Consider the following 19,389-nt stretch of genomic DNA (forward strand, 5'->3'; position numbering starts at 1 on the left):
ATTCAAAAATGGCCCCTGTCCAAGTCCTAAACCACCCCATGTCCTAACCTAACCTACCCCCCCCCCTCTCTCTTTCTTTTTTTGTACATATTTTTCACCCTTCATACCAGTAACCTGTAAACTGATTGTATGACATTCTGTATAGTAGTGTGTATATCTGTCTGTCTCTTATATGTCATCATGATTTGTGTGCGTGGGGATCTCATCTTAAACAAGCTACGTGCTTAACTGAGCTATCCAGTTTAGTAGACCTTGTATTGTGAATTTGTACTTCCATGTACTGTTATGTACTGTCATGTACTGTTCTCATGTCTTACTAAATAAAGTACATCAATCAATCAAAAGCCATATTTTATACCTAGGTTATTTGAAAATAGCCGATCTACAAGCTATAAGCTCACAACGCCGTGTTGTGAGCTTGTAGATCTGCTATTTTCAAACATTTTAGTACTTTTACTTTTGGTACTTTAAGTACATTTTGATACCAAAACTTTTGTACTTTTACAAAAGTGAATTCCGGACTTTTACTTGTAACAGAGTACTATACAATACACAATATCCCTTCAGGGTTTTTAATGGGTGTTACAGTTCTCATGTCTTACTAAATAAAGTACATCAATCAATCAATCAATCAGTAAATGGATACGTCTGGAAACAAGTACAGATTTGGTGCTGTTGAAACATTGATGCAGCTGCTTGGTGTTGGTGCTATTGGAAGAATGTGGGACTTTCGACTTTGTAACAGGGTTGCCATGTCCACTTATTATAAGCGACTTTTGGCTTATTTTTCTGGTAAGTAGCTTGTAAATATTGGTAGTTTGCGGGTTGCGTTTTTTGGGGCTTGTGTCTAAAGTGTAGCTTATTTTGGGCTTGTTTCCTATTGTTGTTTAAACCAGTGTTTCTCAAACATTTTCCTGTCAAGGACCCCCAAATTAAAGTATTTGTCCACGGACCCCCATCTGAAAATCTGTTGTGCCAGTCTGCCAGGGGAATACATGCAATCAAAGGATTTTAGTTGTTAAAATGTTTCAAAAATATTTTTTTATACTTTTTTCCCCAAGATTTCTTTTTGAAAATAGCAGATCTAAAGGCTGAGCTTTAGATTGGCTATTTTCAAAGAGCCGATATGTATATATAGGTCCTATTATATGGCACGTAGTCGCTTCTTTTGGGCTTGTCTTCCTTAACCTGGTTGCTGATTTCATACGCATAATCTGGCAACACTGCTTTGTAAATTTCCACCTATGGTTTCCACGCGAGATCTCAAAAGGGGAGACTCGGGCGGGGGGTATAAAAAGCCATGCCAATGCCTTTTCCATTCATTCCCTCACTTCACACTGAAGACGCAGCAGCTCCTACTCTGACAGGATCATTACCACCACCAAGGCTTTTGTTGCTGAACGATCCTAAAACCACACATCAAAATGAATAAAATGATCGCAACCATGATTGGATTTATCCTACTGGCTCTGCATCTTTCATCACAGGTTTGTTTCCCCTTGTATTATTTATTTAATTTTAGGCTTACGTAAATTCAGTTTAACAAACTTGAAATACACTGCAACATAGACTGCCGTGCCGTGCTCCTAAGTTGGTGGATTGTTTGAATGTTTGTTTGAACGGAAACTTGCCATTGAGTTTAATTAACCTAAGTAAAGTGACACATGGGTATCATCGCACCTGTCTGTAGTTAGTATAATTAGCCGACGGGATAGTGTGTCCGCCTCACAAGCCGAGAAAACGGGACACTCGAGCCACTCAAAACGCGCACACAATCACTTAAGACTAAGTAATTGCACTATCAAAACTTTCCTCATGTAATTAATACACGTAGATTATAGCCACCCCCTGTGTTTCAAATTATAACATTTGAGTAACTCTGTCTGCCGTTGCGTGTATTAAGTAATTGCATGGGGCTTCATTGTCTTTCCCTCATGCAAAATTAATACAGGTAGGCTACGTTCAGTGGTTCTCAAACCTTTTCATTTGAGGGTCTCCCCTTAACTCTGACAGTATACAAATGGACCCGTTAGGGTCCAGTTAGACTTAGGGTCCAGTTAGACTTGTAAGGGTCAATTTAGAACCCACTTTGAGAACCACTGGGCTACGTCACCTGTATTGTTTGTATGCCTTCTTACTAGCCTCTTTCTTCATATTTAGAAGCCTTAAAATAAAAACGGTGTACAAACGACAAGGCTAATGAAAATAATAAGAATATATTGCCTTGCCCAAAGTCTAACCTCGAGCTTATTTAGCCCATTTTTATGTTTTCTTAATGTTCCCGTTAACTGCGTTTTGGCCTGTTAGTAATTGTAATGTTTGTCAAAAAAAATGGTCTCATAATTATGACTTTGCTTTATTTCAGGTCGCGGCGATGAACACCACGTCAGCCCCCATGATGAACACGACGATGTACGGCAACTATACCACAATGAACGGGACCGACTCCGTGAACGGCACCAGGGGTCCCACGGGAGCGAGCGTGTCCGTCCACGCCAACACGCTCACCGTGATCGTGTCCCTGGCACTAGCGGCCTCCTCACTCCTCCAGAGCAGAGCCTAACAAAGTAAACCTGCCCTAGTACTGTACACACACCACACCGCCAAGACTTTAACATCGGCAGATGGATGGTTTTGTTCATTCAGACTTTGTATTTATCATCAACATGCACGCCCTGTGCACGCTGACCTGGGAGAAAGATGCGAGCGAGGTTTGGTTCTTATTTGTGGACCTCAGCTGGGGTTTTGTGTGCATGACGTCAGAAACCGGAGGAGCGCTTTTCTCGTAGAAAGGAAAAAAAGCAACGTCACAGGATGCACGTTGCTGTCGTTGTGTTCCTCAGTAAATAATGAAGATGTATAAATGTTTGGTTTTTTTAACGGGAAATCGACGCATTATGTGGAGACTACTTTTCTTTTTTTTGACACGTCCCTTCCTGCTCACTTTGCGCTTTTAATCACGCGGTGGATACTTGATGGACAATGAAGTCATTGTATAAAATTGGCTTTAACTTTTGTATTACTAACTAATGACACCATGTGATTTAATTGTAAATGTGCTATGCTTTTAGGCTTTTATATTTTGACGTTGATTAAAGCTTTATTCTGAAATGTACTTGACAATTCGAGTTGTAAATAAAACAATTAAACCTTTAATCTGGTTTGTTGGTACTATATTGCTTGCACCATGTAGCCTGTCTACCCTCTACACATGATGGTGAGTATCATTGCATAGTTTGACCCACTTTCTCGTCCTTGCTAAAATCCAACACTGCAAGTAGGCCCAGTCACAATCATCTGGGCCCCCACTTAAAGCAGTTTTGGCGCATGTGGGATCTGGTTCCCAAAACTATTTGCTTGCCTTTTTCACATTGATCCCCCCCCCTCCAAAAAACATTGTTGCCAAAATCTCCCCTGTCGTTGGCGTGTCCAGTCACAGGTGTGAGACTGGCCAGCATGGGTCCTACAACTTTGAAATCTGCCCGAAAGCCTATAGTTACTCAGGGACGTACGGGTGAGGAACCGGTCTTCTTGGGGTGATGTCTCCCTGGGACGGCCACTTCGCGGTCTCTTTGACCTCACCAGTCTCATGGTACCAGGGCTGACACCAAATAAGGCTGCCACTCTGCGTAATGGAACACCAGCTTCCACTTGCCCTAGTGCATGGGCCTTATCCTGAAGGGACAAACGTGGCATCTTTCCATGGGGTCAGTGTTGCCGCTTGGAGCGTACACAAACTCAAAGTTGTATCTCACCTTGGGGTAGGCCTACGTCTCTTCAGCTTTTCTTTGGTCAACACAAGCTTGTAGATCAGATACTTTTGTCTTACAAATTCTGATGGGTTAAGTGGGGGGGGGAACTCCTGCAGTACCTGATGTTTTCCACTACAGTGACAGACATGAATTTCTTCTACTTTGCATTTTGTTAAAATTTGTGTTAATTTGCATCCTTTGCTAATATTTTCCATTCTGTTCAGATTTTCCTAGTTCTTGTGGACGGACACAAATTTTGAAACTTGTTTTTCCATGAACTATTTTCACAACCGTGAACTTATCTCTTATTGAGAGTGTTTATCTGTTAAACAAACCCTTTCCTAACCTTGAGATGACATGAGCTCACCACCAATTCAAACTTTGGCATTGAGAGTTTGAATTGGCATATCTCTTCTGAAGTTTCTATACATTCGATGTATAACTTTAACAAAACAGCTTTCACACTAGTGTGTTCCCATCCCTTGGTGTGTGGAGGGTGTGAACACGGGACAAATAACAACACTTCAATAATTGACCAAGAGCAGGTGAATAATTTAAAAGCTGGTGACCTGTGCACCCCTTGTAAGGTGCCAGGCGCTATCTGTGACTTGAGGATTTTACCTGCTGTCACCCCCCCCCCCCCCCTCCTCCACTCACACACACGCACACACACACATCTATTTCAGCGGCCCCTCACTGTTTTGCAGTGTGGGAACCACAGCCCACCCTGATCACATGACAATAGGTTCATTGTCCGGCCCACCTTATCTGCTCCAGGGCTAGACTTGACTCAGGGCCTTTAATCCCCCACCCGTGGAGATGTCATTTGGGGTTCCAAGGGGATGGCAATTGTTTACATTTAACCTAAAAAATCAGGTATTTCCTCACCCTCTGAATGTTGTTTTATACTTTTTTTGCAGATTAATCTGACACTTATAGACAACCACACATTCATTAATCACTTTGAAACTGGTCTCCCTATTTTGGGCATGTGATTAAACCTAGATTAAACCCCTACAGGCATTTTTTTTAAAATGCGTTTTTTTTGTATTATACTGTATATATTTTTTTCTTTTCCAAAATAACAGATCTACAAGCTTGGCTGTTTTTGAAACCACGCCTCTGCCCCCGCCCAACCCTCCCCCCCGACCACTCTTATGCCTCACTTGTTGTCTCTATCCTCATTTGTGTTATCCTTGCATCTCTACATAGGGCTTAAGCATGACCACCGTTTCCTCTTCCTTTACTTCCATTTCTCTCTCTCTGTTGCTACTTTTTATTATCAGATGCTAAGGAGGCCTGACGTAGTGCTGCTTGCCACATTTTATACCACGTACGTGGCGATGAATCTTTAATGCCAGCGGAGTGCACTCAGGTATTTGAGAGAAGGGCACTCCTTTAGTTGGTCACCAGTGCATGACGCCTCCGAGTAACCTCTCCACAGAACCCCCCACTAGCTGAAATGTAAGGAGAAACCTGAGTTGTGGTGAAGGGGGTGGGGGTGTTTATGTTAGGGGATTACTCATGAACAAATAAAAGACACGGGGTGATAAGACAGAGGGAGTTTGAGCGGAAGGGGGAAGGGAATGTTAGATGGGGTAGAGTTGCAGGTGGGTGGGGGTGGCAGTGAGACAAGGTGAATAGCTCTCCACATCTTCCACCATGGAGCCATACGGCTCTCGTGAACTTTCAAGGGTCCTTGAAGTGGCAGTGTGCATTCCACAAACACTCCACTGTTGAAAGCCTGAGAAAAGTTTTTTTTTGCAAGTGTATCCTCCTTATACTAGGTGTAAATGACACAGCACTTTTTACACAGTACACTTACGAGTCCGCTTGGTTCCATTTGTACACTCTCTGTGTTAAATGAACACAGGAGTTTTCGGTGTACTGTACCAGCATCGCGTCTAAGGCCTCACAACCGCTTCAGAACATTACCACGAACATAACAGAAACTATTGTTTTCCACGACAACACAGTTTCAGCTGCCATGTCACTGTGTGGCTTTAAGACAATGCACTGGAGTTTGTTGCTCATCAATTAGTCAAAGAGTAGCACATGCTGGAAACAGATATCTCCTCACCATCGTCGTGGATTCCTGGCATATTGTTTAGTACCAGAAAGCTTCCGGGAACGGATGGGGAGGCTGTTTGTCTGATGCAGCCGACGCCATGATTGCATTTACAACAGTTAATGCAATCACTGGAAGCATGCCCAAATCTATGTTACAAGTTGGACAATACCCAGGGAAGTTGAAAATGCATTAGGAAAGCGAATTCATTGATGATGCTATCGCTCATTGTAACCAAAAAACAGCACACCCAGGAAACTGCACTCATACAAAAAATGACAGAGGTATGTTCAGAACATTATGTTTGGAACAAACAAAAAAGTTTAATTTAATGTGGCAGCAAAATAACTTCTCGATATTTTTAAATAAATTATATGATCAACAAATTGATGTCTTTATTTTCTTCTAACCATAAACCTGTATTAGGAAGTGTAATATATTTCCATATAACATACATAAATGTAAGATGACTTCACTTCACAAGTAAGCTGCAGACAGAAGAGTGGATTCAGACCATTTGTGGGCTCCAGCCCGGCTGAGTGGGGGTAGGCTAAATTAGCATTGCCTTTTGTTTAACATGGAGTCACAAGGTCTCCATCCTGGCACACCCGAATTGTAGATCAAAGACTGAGGCAATCACCTCTCCAGATACAGACATTAACATTTCAAATGTACTTCCTCTTTTTCGTATGTGGCCACATGCTATAAGATGGGGTGTTTTGTGACTGTGTGGGGTGTGTGTCTCAGGCCGGAGGGCCGCCTGTGTGGACCTTAGGGTCTCCACAGAAAGCTGTTGTACTCTGTCTGTACTATGATGAAATAAACTGGAAGAAGTAACCTCACTACGGAGTGATGACTCAAATCCATTTTTCACCATCCATTCACATCTCTGGAACATCAAACTAACTTTACAATATGGCGTTGTTGGCAATTAGTTTAGTGCATTAAACCTGCAAATCGGTGGCTTTAAATATACCACAGATGGCGTCTAAGTCGGCAGTCGTGTTGGTTTGGCTGTTTGGGGAGCGGGACGCCGATCTCCAGAAGATGCTGAGCCAGGCGGCGAAAGGACATGCGCGGTGGGGGAACTTTTGGCCTTGCGGTGGAGTGATGGATCAAGCTATCTTCCGGCGACGTGGGGGGACCACTGCAAGGACATCGGCACGACACGACGACAACTTTTCGAGGATCTACGGGGAGAGGCCCTCATCATGACCAGATCTAGGACGGCTGTAACGACTCATCTGGCTGCACAACTTATCCTCTGCGATCGCTAAAGGAGCGCGCTGCGGTGCGGACGGCAGAGCGGGGAACCTGTGGATCGACGGGGTTCTCTCGTGGCGGGTAATGTTGTGAGGATGGGAGACAGCGGGTGCCAGCAGAACGTGGAACCGGCGATGAGGGGTTCTTCGTGGGGAGTGTGTTTACATTTTCTACGATCGCAAGTAGAGCGTGCTGTTGTTAAATGCAGCTATCTGTTGGACAATCTGGACACTGTACTTGGAAAGCGGCCGGGGCGAGAAAATGACGTTGAGGGAAACTACAGAGAAACATTATCGAGCGGGACATTGTGCATACGGGGCCTGGGGTTATATTTTTGTGATGATGGGGGTTTAAACTGTGGGGCGAGGGCTGCCATAGCGCGAGTGTTTGTGAGGATATTTTTTTACTTTCTGGTCTCTGGTATTTAATGTGAGCTTACTTTGTGTTTTGTTATTTCATTGGGGGTACACTGCCTTGTCTTTTCACTGTGGGCGCTTCCGTTCGTAGCTGTCATTTGTCCTTGAAGGTACAGTGTAAGCTTAGGGATAAGTATTAGGCTATCTTTGAGTATTATTTGGTGGCTCGGCGGGGGGGGCATTGACTTGGAGGGTGGTGTTATCGGTTGGTGAGTGATGATTCAACTGTATGCTGTCGGCTTCCATTGCTGGTTAGCTGTGTAATGTTTCATACTGGAGTTTAAAGGACTAACAGAGGGATCCTGCACGCTAATTGGAATTAGGAAATTAGTTTTCTGTCTATTTGTAAATCACCTTGTCACTGTACTATGTAATCTTGGTTCTTGTATGTGCATTATTCTGTATTGGATGCTGTTTGCTATTTAGTGTTCCTGAATGTTTTATTTTTGTCCTGGTTGTGTTCCAGTCTGTTGTCATGGGGGGCGGTTCTTTGTTTTTCTTTTGGAAATATACGTTTTTGCGGAAGACGTTTGGAGTCTCCCGTGGGGGGTCTGTAATATATTTCCATATAACATACATAAATGTAAGATGACTTCACTTCACAAGTAAGCTGCAGACAGAAGAGTGGATTCAGACCATTTGTGGGCTCCAGCCCGGCTGAGTGGGGGTAGGCTAAATTAGCATTGCCTTTTGTTTAACATGGAGTCACAAGGTCTCCATCCTGGCACACCCGAATTGTAGATCAAAGACTGAGGCAATCACCTCTCCAGATACAGACATTAACATTTCAAATGTACTTCCTCTTTTTCGTATGTGGCCACATGCTATAAGATGGGGTGTTTTGTGACTGTGTGGGGTGTGTGTCTCAGGCCGGAGGGCCGCCTGTGTGGACCTTAGGGTCTCCACAGAAAGCTGTTGTACTCTGTCTGTACTATGATGAAATAAACTGGAAGAAGTAACCTCACTACGGAGTGATGACTCAAATCCATTTTTCACCATCCATTCACATCTCTGGAACATCAAACTAACTTTACAATATGGCGTTGTTGGCAATTAGTTTAGTGCATTAAACCTGCAAATCGGTGGCTTTAAATATACCACAGAAGCACAAGCTGCAGTAGCCTATAGGAGGCTGACTTAAAGTTTTTGCATGTTCTTATCACATCTTTTCTCATTTGTTGTTACAGGACAGGGCAGGTACTATTTGTTATCTGCCCTGGATCATTTGATTCTCAAATTCATAAGTAGGGACTTAGGCAATATTTCCTTGTGAAATATCAACAGTACAGTACACTGAAAAAAGTGCACCAGGGTATCTCAGCCAGATCTTTGTCTATGTCCCCAGTGCATGCGCTCGCACACACATGCACAAACGCGCGCACGGACACACATGCACACGCACGCACGCACGCACGCACGCACGCACGCATACACACACACACACACACACACACACACACACACACACACTCAGATCACCTACATCAACCACCTGTTGGAGAGACAGGGAGATGAGAGAGGGAGAGAGAGATAAAGAAAGAAAGAAAGAGAGAGTCAGAGAGAGAGAGAGAAGGAGAAGGAGAGAGACAGGGAGAGAGAGAGAGAGAGAGAGAAAGCGAGAGAGAGAGAGAGAGAGAGATGGAGAGATACAAACAAACAAAGGCCTGTTCAGTTAGAGTTGAGGTGGATGTACATATAGGGAAGGGAGGCACATATTTATGGCCCTCCCACAAAACCCCCCATGAGAGAGAAATGAAATAAGGGTAGGGTATGAGTAAGTGAGATTACTATCTATCCAGTGCCTGTATTTCTGTGTGTGTGTGTGTGTGTGTGTGTGTGTGTGTGTGTGTGTGTGTGTGTGTGTGTGTGTGTGTGTGTGTGTGTGTGTGTGTGTGTGTGTGTGTGTGTGTGTGTGTGTGTGTGTGTGTGTGTGTGTGTGTGTGTGTGTGTGTGTGTGTGTGTGTGTGTGTGCGTGTGTCTGTGTGTGCGTGCGTGCGTGCGTGCGTGTGTCAGAAAGAAAAAACTGAAAGAGAGGTAGAAAGAGAAAGAAAGAGAGGGATCTTGTTTCAAAACCCGATGAGAGCTGGGTGACAGTAATGGAAAAAGGTGTGTGTGTGTGTGTGTGTGTGCATGCGCGGGGGGGGGGGGACTATGCCTCTTGCTACTGAAATTATGCCACTGTACAATGCAAGATCCAACACAGCAGTATCTGCTATATCCATCACTGTAATGCTATCTGTCCCTCACATAGCCTACTGTCCTCGCTGCTCCTGTACCTTAGCCAGGTTAGAATAGCAACAGTGGAACTTTGGCATGATCTAGGGGTTAACATATTTATTTGTACGTTTTGACATTTTTTGAACGTTTTCGCCTATAATGACATGCCCAAAATAGGGATGCCATGGGTTGAAAGTGGTTAACAATACAGTTTGCTAGTAATACTTCATAAAGTCCCCTGGAAGAGGTTATATAACAACATGCACCCGAACCACGTGCTTTTTGCAACAAGATATTTCCCACCTATATTACATCAACTGATTCTTTGTGGAACAGACAGCCCGGAACCCTGAGTTAACACCCGGACAGGACAGGAGTAGGATGTATGGAGTTTCTATGTGGTGGAGTTTGATTGTTCTTTGGTTTCTACACCAGTGGTTGTCAAAGTGGGGTCCGGGGACCTTGAGGGTGTTCCAGGGGGTCCCCAACAAAATTTGTTACATCATTTCATTTAATCATTTATCCATATTTTACACGTTACCTATTCAAAAATAGCAGATATACAGCGTGTGACTCAGCTATCGTTGAACATTTTTTAAACATCTTGAAAACTTTGAATCATTTTGAGTTTTTTAACACAAATCTTCTCCTCTGGGGGTCCCTGGCACAAAACATTTTCAGATAGGGGTCCGCGGCCAAATATATATCAATTTGGGCATCCTTGGCATGAAAAGGTTTGACAATTACTGTTCTACACAATTGAAATGTGGGATGTGCTCTCACTTGTAACCACTTTCACCTTGGCTTCATATGTGAACATTTAAAAAAGAAAACTGTACATGTAAAATCATTTGACACATTTTCACAAAAGTTCAAAACATTTTTTTTTTTTTTTTTACAAGCTCACAACACATCAGATCTTAACACATTTGTGAGCTTATAGATCAGCTATTTTCATTATGCGTCGTACAACAAAGTACTTAAGACAGCAATTCTCTACCTGGCTGCTCTACTATGGCTGCTCTATGGCCGCTCTAATCGACTCAATATCGACACAATATTTCTACCTCCGGCAGACTTCCGGGTGATTCAAAACGCCAATGAGCACTTTCATAGAAATGAATAGCTGGTGGCGGGGCAATCCGCCCTCTAGATATATTATAACTCTATGGTTTTAACCAAAGAAAATCACCATATACCCATATACTTGGATATGGCAGCCGAATGGCTGGCGTGTATCCACGTTAATTGGTCAGATGGGTGGGCCCTAGACACTTTCTAGATTTTCAAAGTGGGCCCTTATCCAGAAAAGGTAGAGAACTTAAGAGATGGAAATAAGTCAAGCGGCCTCCTTTTTAATGAGAATTATCACATTGCATGTATTAAGGTGTATATAATTCTGGCAGTGTTTAGAAGAAGTAAAGAAAAACATTGCTTCGCTCCATTTGATACCAAACGGGCCCCAGGCAAGCCCATCAATCAAAACCTCTCCTTTTGATTGGACAGTGGAAACCAGCTGTTGATGACAAGGCCAATCGCCCCATTATCTGGTTTCCTGGGTCTGGTTGTCACAGGCAACCCTTCCATGACTCATCATCAAGGCTATCTAATGACATTCTAATCGTGGTGGAAAGTAACTGAGTACATTTACTCTTGTACTGTACTTAAGTACAATTTTGAGGTACTTTTACTTTTACTAAGTATTTCTGTTATTTATTCTTTGATGTTGTCGGGCATAAACCTCTCTATATTTTAACTTTTTGTGTTTTTAAATTAACGCCCTACTTGATCATACTACATCGTCATATAAAAGTATAAAAAATAGAATATCCACAAGCTCGAAACACAGCTTGTAGATCTGCTCCTTTTGCACGGCAGCCGTGTTAAGTGGTCAGGTGGGTGGGTCCTGATCCAGAAAAGGTTGAGAACGTGCACGTCAATTTGAGCCATGTTATTATAATAAAGTCCTCCAAAGGTATGCATACACCTTTTGGTCGACTGCTCATAATACAAGGTGCCAATATTTGTCTATTAAATAGACAAATATGGGCACCGTGTATTATGAGCTTTAGTCTCATTCCAACAAATTATCAGGGAGACTGAATCAGCGGTTTGGTTTTGATAAACCACTTAATCCCTATATGCTTAGTTGACCAGAGTCTCTGGTCAACTAAGAGTTTTCCCTCTACACCAAATACCTTCACAGAAAATAGCACACCTACAAGCTCACAACGCATTTAGTTGTGGGCTTGTAGATATGCTATTTTCGCTTAATGTTCGCCCCCAGAGTAAGGACGCTAGGGTGGTAAATACTATACAATTTGGACCTTATGTTATAGAATTGTACGTAGAATTGTAAGTCACATGTTATGTTATTTAACTCAAGAGTGTACAGTACAGATGTAACCAAATGGACCCTTGCACATCCATTTGGTTACATTTGTACACTCTTAGAGTGACAAATTGATTATTAGATTTTACAGTTTAAATGTCTTACATTTATACAAGATTTATCTCTAGAGTCCAGTACTGGATTTCACCTGCATCCAAATGTCGACACAACAGGCTCAGACGCCCAAAGCCAAGGTTTTTCTCTTTTTATGATATCATGGAAAGATTCCATTGGCTTATAATCACATGATATTTAGCACACCAGGAAGGTAAACCAATATCATTTGCTTGTCTATGAGGATACCTGGGTTGGGCAAATATTACATAATGCTACCTTTGTTGTTCATACATTTGAAAAGATTGATTCTGTAAAACCTGCCAAACGGAAGCAACAGAGTGCATAAACATTTAGATTGAAAACAAATAGACAAAAGCAAACACTATACCTAATAAACAAATAGTATTTATGCTTAGTAGATAGCATAATAATCATGTAATTGCACACATACTAGTGTGCAGTGTGCACATACATATATGGATAGTATTTAGACGTAGGAACCATGAACCCAGCACCTTCAAGAACCCCCAAAGTGTGCTATGACTAATGTACATATTTGTCAGTAATGTTGCTATTCTTTCTTTCTTTCTTTCTTTCTTTCTTTCTTGTTGTTTCTTATTCCTGCTACAATGTTGAGGAACCAAAATCAAATAATGTTACTCTTGTCTATTTGTGTATAAGATGTAACAATAAAGATCTTGCATCTTGAATAAAACCTTAGGTAAACTTAGGGTAAACTTAGGTGCTATTGTAGTATCTATATGTACAGTATGCTGAACAGTGTGTTGTGGTGTTTCATTGACTGTGGCTGAAGTAAAAAAACACTGTTTTTTAAAGGGGTGCAAGAGAGAAACCATATCCCCTCACCTGGCCCCCACCCGAGCTCTGGACACACACACACACACACACACACACACACACACACACACACACACACACACACACACACACACACACACACACACACACACACACACACACACACACACACACACACACACACTCACACGCGCATGTTGGCATTACTATATCAACATTGTAGGACTGCATTTTAACCCTAACTCTAAAAAACAAACAAACAAAACAAATATAACTTGTGAGGGCCAGGAAATGTGTCTATTTGTTTTGACCAGTCTGACCACAGGGCCATGACTTGAATCACCATAAATTAGGAGACTGCTACAACTGAGCCATCTGCAATCTTCAGGATAGATCGATTCTCAAACTGGCTCCGACAGTCATGTATACACAATATAAATGAGTGGTGAGAGAACACACCCCTGGGGTGAACATGTAGATGAAGAGATCATTCACCCTCTGGGTTCGGTTCAAATGGAAATCAAGGATCCAACTAAGCCAAACTAGAGTCAACACCAAAGTAATCAGAGAGTTTATCCACAAACAGGTGGGGTCGAAAGCTCATGAAAAAAATCAACAAACAGCTTGGCATCAGTTTTAAGTTTAACTGCCCTCAAGCCGGTGTTTGGATAAAAAGGTAATAGGACCACAATGGAAAAACAAGTCCCCAGGACTTTAGCTTTAATGTCTTACTGTACCACGTGCTGTTTACATTTCGGACTAATAAAGTATTAAATCAATCAATCAAGAAGGCAGTAGCATCCTGTACATGTGCCCAGCCATATTTGCAAATTGAAAGAAGTTTGGGGTTTTCTGCTTTAGTTCCTGCTTTATCAGTCCCTCAAAGGACTTTATGATCAGGGAACTGACCTTTTCTGTCTGCATGTGTGCGTGTTTTTTTTATGTTTATGTAATATAATACTGTGTGGTTTATTTTTCTCTCAGTGTGATGCTCAAAAACATTTTACTAAAATAAACCTGTGGTTCAGTAGTTGTACTGTAAGTCTCAATTATATAATATACCTCATTTACTAAATACACCCCAAATAGGACTGTAGGATAATATGCTCTGCTGGTTGCAGACAGTGTCGCGTATAACTGTATAGAACCATACTGACATCCTTCCTTATCTTCTTTCTCAAAGAAGAATTGGTCTAAAGAACTGAACACTGTCTCCCTGCATTACTTTCATGATAAAAAAAATATATTTGACAAAATAAATTATATCCGCACACAGTTTAGAATGCTCCCAAAGTGAATTTAAGTCATCACTGGCACGAGTGCCCTTTTCATCTTGAGCGCCTGCCACCTAAAATGTCTGTGAAGGTCCCTACACAGGAGCGTAAAATAGGCTCAACACTTCCCCTTTAGAAATCTGACCAACCATCTCCTGTTTTCCATTAAGTCGACTAGGAAATACATTCCTATCTTTTATTGATTTACATTTTTTGCAATGCAAATTCCCCCACCTCAAACCAAGCAGAGATTATATTTGTTTACATGAGACTGAGACAACTGCTCACTGTTTGTCCCTCTCACACCCTTTGTGCACCTGTGGTCAAAGCCAGTAGTATAGGCACGTACATTCAAACCAAAAAGGGCAGGTGCCGGGCCAAAAGTGAACAAATTAGGGCTGCATATATTGATACATTTCTTAGAGATTATTGTATTGAATACTTAATTGAGAAGTGCAGTTTTTTCATGATTACAATTGTTTTTGTATAGCAATGAATTGACGTGAAAGAATTATAATAGATTTGTTAAATAATTTACTAAATCAATTAGTCTGATTTGCCACTTATGCCCTATTTCATGTTTCGTTGTACAATAGTGATGGGCAAAAATAATTTTCACTATTTTAGAAAAAAAGTCGATTACATTGATTATTTCACAGTTGCACCCAGAGAATGTCCATTTATTTATTGTAGCACATAGTGACTTCATCAGACCACAGAGCCAGTAGACTTGATTGAATTTCACACATAGCTTATCTCAAAATATAAACAAGCCACTACAGCATAATAGTACTCATTTATCAGCGTGAAAGAGTCCCAATTGTCCAGTGTGGGCATTGGTGGGCACTGAATGATGCCCCATGTCATGGCATGACCAACCGCAGGCATCTGTCAGTCACAAAGCCCCAAATGACCATCTTCAAAGCATGTCGCATGCCTTCTGTGTTCCAGTCCATAGGCATGATTGGAATGGAATGGAATAATGTTTTTAATTAGCATACAGCCTCCTACTGAGTCACCAGCTATGTCCATTTAGATAAGTGTGCTCCTGACAGAAAGCCTATTGAGTGGTAGGCTCGCACACACTGTTTGGTTTGTGGTAATGTTTTGCCTGTGTTCCAAATCTTATATGGGCTTCAATTGTATTGAAGATGATGAAGCTGTGTGAGAGAGTTTTTTTGTTTTGCTTAGGTTTTTTGTTTTCCAGGGACTTTGCACACACAAGATGGGCGTTGTTAGAACCATGTTACAGCAAGATGATTTGACTTTGGTTTTATAGGAGTCACCGAAACTTTTTTTGTGTTATCCTTTCAGCTCGAGTGTTGTACATTTTTGACTAAAGTATTCAATCAAAAAACACTATTGTGTGTGTACCTTTAGTTTGTGGTGCATGTGTGCTTGTGTGAATATGTGTGTTTGTATTTGTATTTGCATTCAAATCCAGTTACGTCTCGATGGGGTCTCTTATTATTTAACATTAGATGCCTACGGGCAAAACTAAGAGCCTAGTCAGCGACATTCAGGACAATAATAAACAGTAACAAAAAAATGAATATAAATGGGGGGAAAAAAGATGAATAGCAGCACGTTGGTCCTAGCACGTGCACATTGAAGCGATGTGCATGATTACCACTTCTAAAACGTGTCCTGTGCCAGTGTGTGCTGTACAGTATGTGTTGAGAACAATGCTGTCTTTGCATTGTTATCACCCTATAGGGTCATAATGTGTGTTTCGGGTGTCCGCTGTGAATCTCTTTCCCCCCTCATTTGTATGGGTGAGTGGTGCTGATTGAGTGCTTGAGTACAAGCTGGTGTGTGAGTGGCGACTGATTGTGGGTGAGTGTGAGTGGTTGACTACTAGGTGGAACTAGCTGGTGATTGGCTCCTGTGACGATGGGCTCAACTATAAAGCTGTCTGTCATCACTACTTGATGTCTTCATCCTGCTCAGCCTCCAACCGCATCAGTTCTCTGTATTTGCAATTGTTTTAGATGTGTCAATGTTATCATGGGTTACAGCCTTGGTAGTATAGGGGTTGGTGGCCTTTCTCTTTTGTTCATGTTTTTCCTTGGTTAAGATTAGGTAAGATCTATGTACTTTTATTTGTGTTAAAGGTAAGCATAGGAAACAGAAATGTTATTGATTATTAAGAATTTATGTTCAAGGGCCCATATGTTATTGATTATTAAGAATTTATGTTCAAGGGCCCATCCTGAGCTAACTTACCCATGATTTGGATTTTAAACTGGTTGTGTTTGGAGACTGGAAAGTCACCAGGCCAGGTTGCAACAGCATACAGATTGTCCAGAAATCATGTCCGCTCAGTGGCTCTTGTGGTTAACACCCCAAAAACAACTCATCATTCAATAAGTCTCCATCCCCTGTCCTTCCAGTATTCAGCATTGAAGGTAGTTTTGCTAACTCGGCAGTACATTAACATCCACACGCTAAATCGATGATGCCAGCCTTCTCTGCCTTTGATAGACACTAGCTTTTTTTGTTCTTTGAAAACTAATATCTAAGAACACCAACGAAAGATGCAGTGTGTGCATCAAGACTGCTTTATGGTTTAGAAACCTGGACTGTATCCACTTGATGTGTTTAACACCAGATGCTTCTAAGGCACACCTGGTAGGACCATGTTCCCCATACTGGCATCATCCATTGCAGTTGATTAGCATCAAGGCAGTCTCTCAAGACAGTCGTGTTGGCTACCGCAAATTTCAAATGCTTTTGCCAAACGGGGAGGCCTGAAAATTAGTCGAAAATAAAGTGGCTGCCATGTAATTTCCCCACTTCCGTTTCACCTTTGCAGTCGTGCAAATAGCCTAACTCTTACTGGAAATCCAAATTAGTCGAAACCTAGCTATCTAGCAGAAAAGGAAATTCATATATTTTAAAGATATTTTAAAATACATTTTCGCGAACACCATGTGAATGGTGGAATATCCTTTCCGGTCTTTTTCTCAGTTTATACTGGTCGAAATTACAGACTCTCTGTAGCATTCGAAGGCTGTGGAAGACATAGTTTGAGAGACTAACATGAAGGCAACCGGGTCACACGCCTTGAAGAGAAACACGCCCAACAATGGATGGTGCGGCACCAGCAAAGACACCACCATGCTGATCCAGCACCATCTTCAGCCTCCTGATCCAGGCCTCATATGCCCCGACTGTGGCAAAGATATGTGATTCTAGAATTGGGCTACATCTACAGTGGCATCATCACCACCTGACAAACGTATTAACCACAATACAAAGGAAGTTGGTTCATCTTCAGTAACGATGGACTGCCAAGAGAGTTATGGAGTGTGTACCTGTCTGACTATCATACGGCGAAGTATAATAAATCGTGCTAAAGGAGGGAGGCTGGAGGATCGGTTTAACCACTGGCTGAGGTGTGTTTATTGGGATGTGTGCATAATAAACAGAGAAAAATATAGAACAGTTCAATCACAGGCTTAATTCAGGATGCCATATAGATAATCAAGAATGATACCAAATGGAAATAATGGAAATAAAACAATGATAAGAATAACCAATATTTCGTCCGCATTGGATTAGGCCTGAACATATTTCTAAACAAAATAAATTAGGCTTTAATAGACTAATGTCCATACTGGTTTACACAATCAGTCAGTTCAAAAGAATACAACAATACTGCTAGGATAGTAGCATTCACACCAAGCGCTGTAACTACATATAACTATAACAATAACAATATAGTTTTAAAAATTCAAGTGGAAGTCAAAGTTCACACCACAACTAAATTATAATAAAGATAATGGTGAACGATTTTATAGTTATTGTTATAGTGCTACTGTAGGTGTGACCAGTCCTTATAACTCAAGAACACACTGGTCATTCCTTAGTAAAAAAAAACAGAAACTGTTTGGCGATGTGCAGGGGCAGAGAGCATTGCTGCTTGAACTGAGATGTAGTCCATGATTCAGCAGGGCAATTAACAGCTTGGTTCAGGTGTGGGGAGATGTTGGAGCCCAACCTCCTGACAGAGCCCAATGCTTCTGCTGAGTGGACCTTTGGGAGCCTTTTGACACCAAATGTGTGTGTTTGTACCTGCATGGGTGAGTATGTGTTTATTATCGTGTGTGCCTGTATGTGTTTATTATTGTGTGTGTGTGTCTACCTGTATTGTTTGTGTAGGCTACAATGCAAACCCACAGATTCTGATGTGATGATGTCAAAGGAAATAAGAGCCAGTTCTATCCGGTGTGAGCTGCTATACACTGTTGTTTACCACACATGTGAATGTAGCACATTAACCCACCCACAGAGGGAGGACATTTTCTTAAGCACTTGTCGTGAGCTTTATTGGCTATTTTCTCTATTCTCTAATCTGACACTTTTAATTAAATTGTTCACTTGAGATATCACAAATAAATATCAAGCATACAGTATCAGACAGTCTACATTGTCAAATGAATGACCAGACGGGGGATATCAAAAGCAGAGGCCCCACCTTATTTTTAAAACATATTTTTGTATTAAAATAAATACCTGCCTGATGGTCAATCAATCAAAGACACCAAGTGGGCCAAATTAATCAATACACGCTTGTGTGTAAGAGCTTGTGGTCTCACTTATCAATCCACACTCGAGGTCAAACACAGTTTGAAACTTCTTTTAGCCATCAGCAAAGGCAGCATGCCAGCAATAGTAAGTATAGCTCATCATGTCCCTGTGGGAAACAGACCAGGATTATGCAGACCAGAGCCATCCAAAAGCAGAGGTCATTACAGGCTCTGTAAGCAGTACTGGCCGCAGTGCAGCGCCTTAGCTTAGGCATGTTTCCAAGACCTTAATTGGTTGAGTTGATTCATTACAATTGTGTTGATTCCAGTGGCATGTATGGTCCTTCAGAGAAAGAGAACTCTGGACTCATGACTCATAGTTCTGTGTATTTCTGAGACATGCAAACTATGACTTTGAAACATGCAAACGATCTATTTATCAATGGCAAGTAGTCATGCGTGAAGACGTGTGCGCACACACACGCACACACCTGACCTAAGCTGGCCTGTGATCTGTGCATTCATATTGTGGCCAATACTTTAGAGCGGTACATCGGAGGCTAGCTTCTGTAACTCCTCACAACCCTCTTCTGGGTACT

At 41.7% G+C, this 19,389-nt stretch overlaps 1 long non-coding RNA gene across 1 annotated transcript; it reads left to right on the forward strand.

The window, feature by feature from the left end:
* The first annotated feature begins 1,337 nt into the window (after nucleotides 1-1,337).
* LOC311035861 lies at nucleotides 1,338-3,156 on the forward strand. Its single transcript, XR_014599794.1, has 2 exons — nucleotides 1,338-1,487; nucleotides 2,366-3,156. It is a non-coding gene; the product is annotated as an uncharacterized lncRNA (long non-coding RNA).
* The last annotated feature ends 16,233 nt before the right edge of the window (nucleotides 3,157-19,389 follow it).

The sequence above is a fragment of the Gymnoscopelus microlampas genome (genome assembly GCF_963454915.1).
Source record: "Gymnoscopelus microlampas genome assembly, chromosome: 20".
Lineage (NCBI taxonomy): Eukaryota > Metazoa > Chordata > Actinopteri > Myctophiformes > Myctophidae > Gymnoscopelus > Gymnoscopelus microlampas.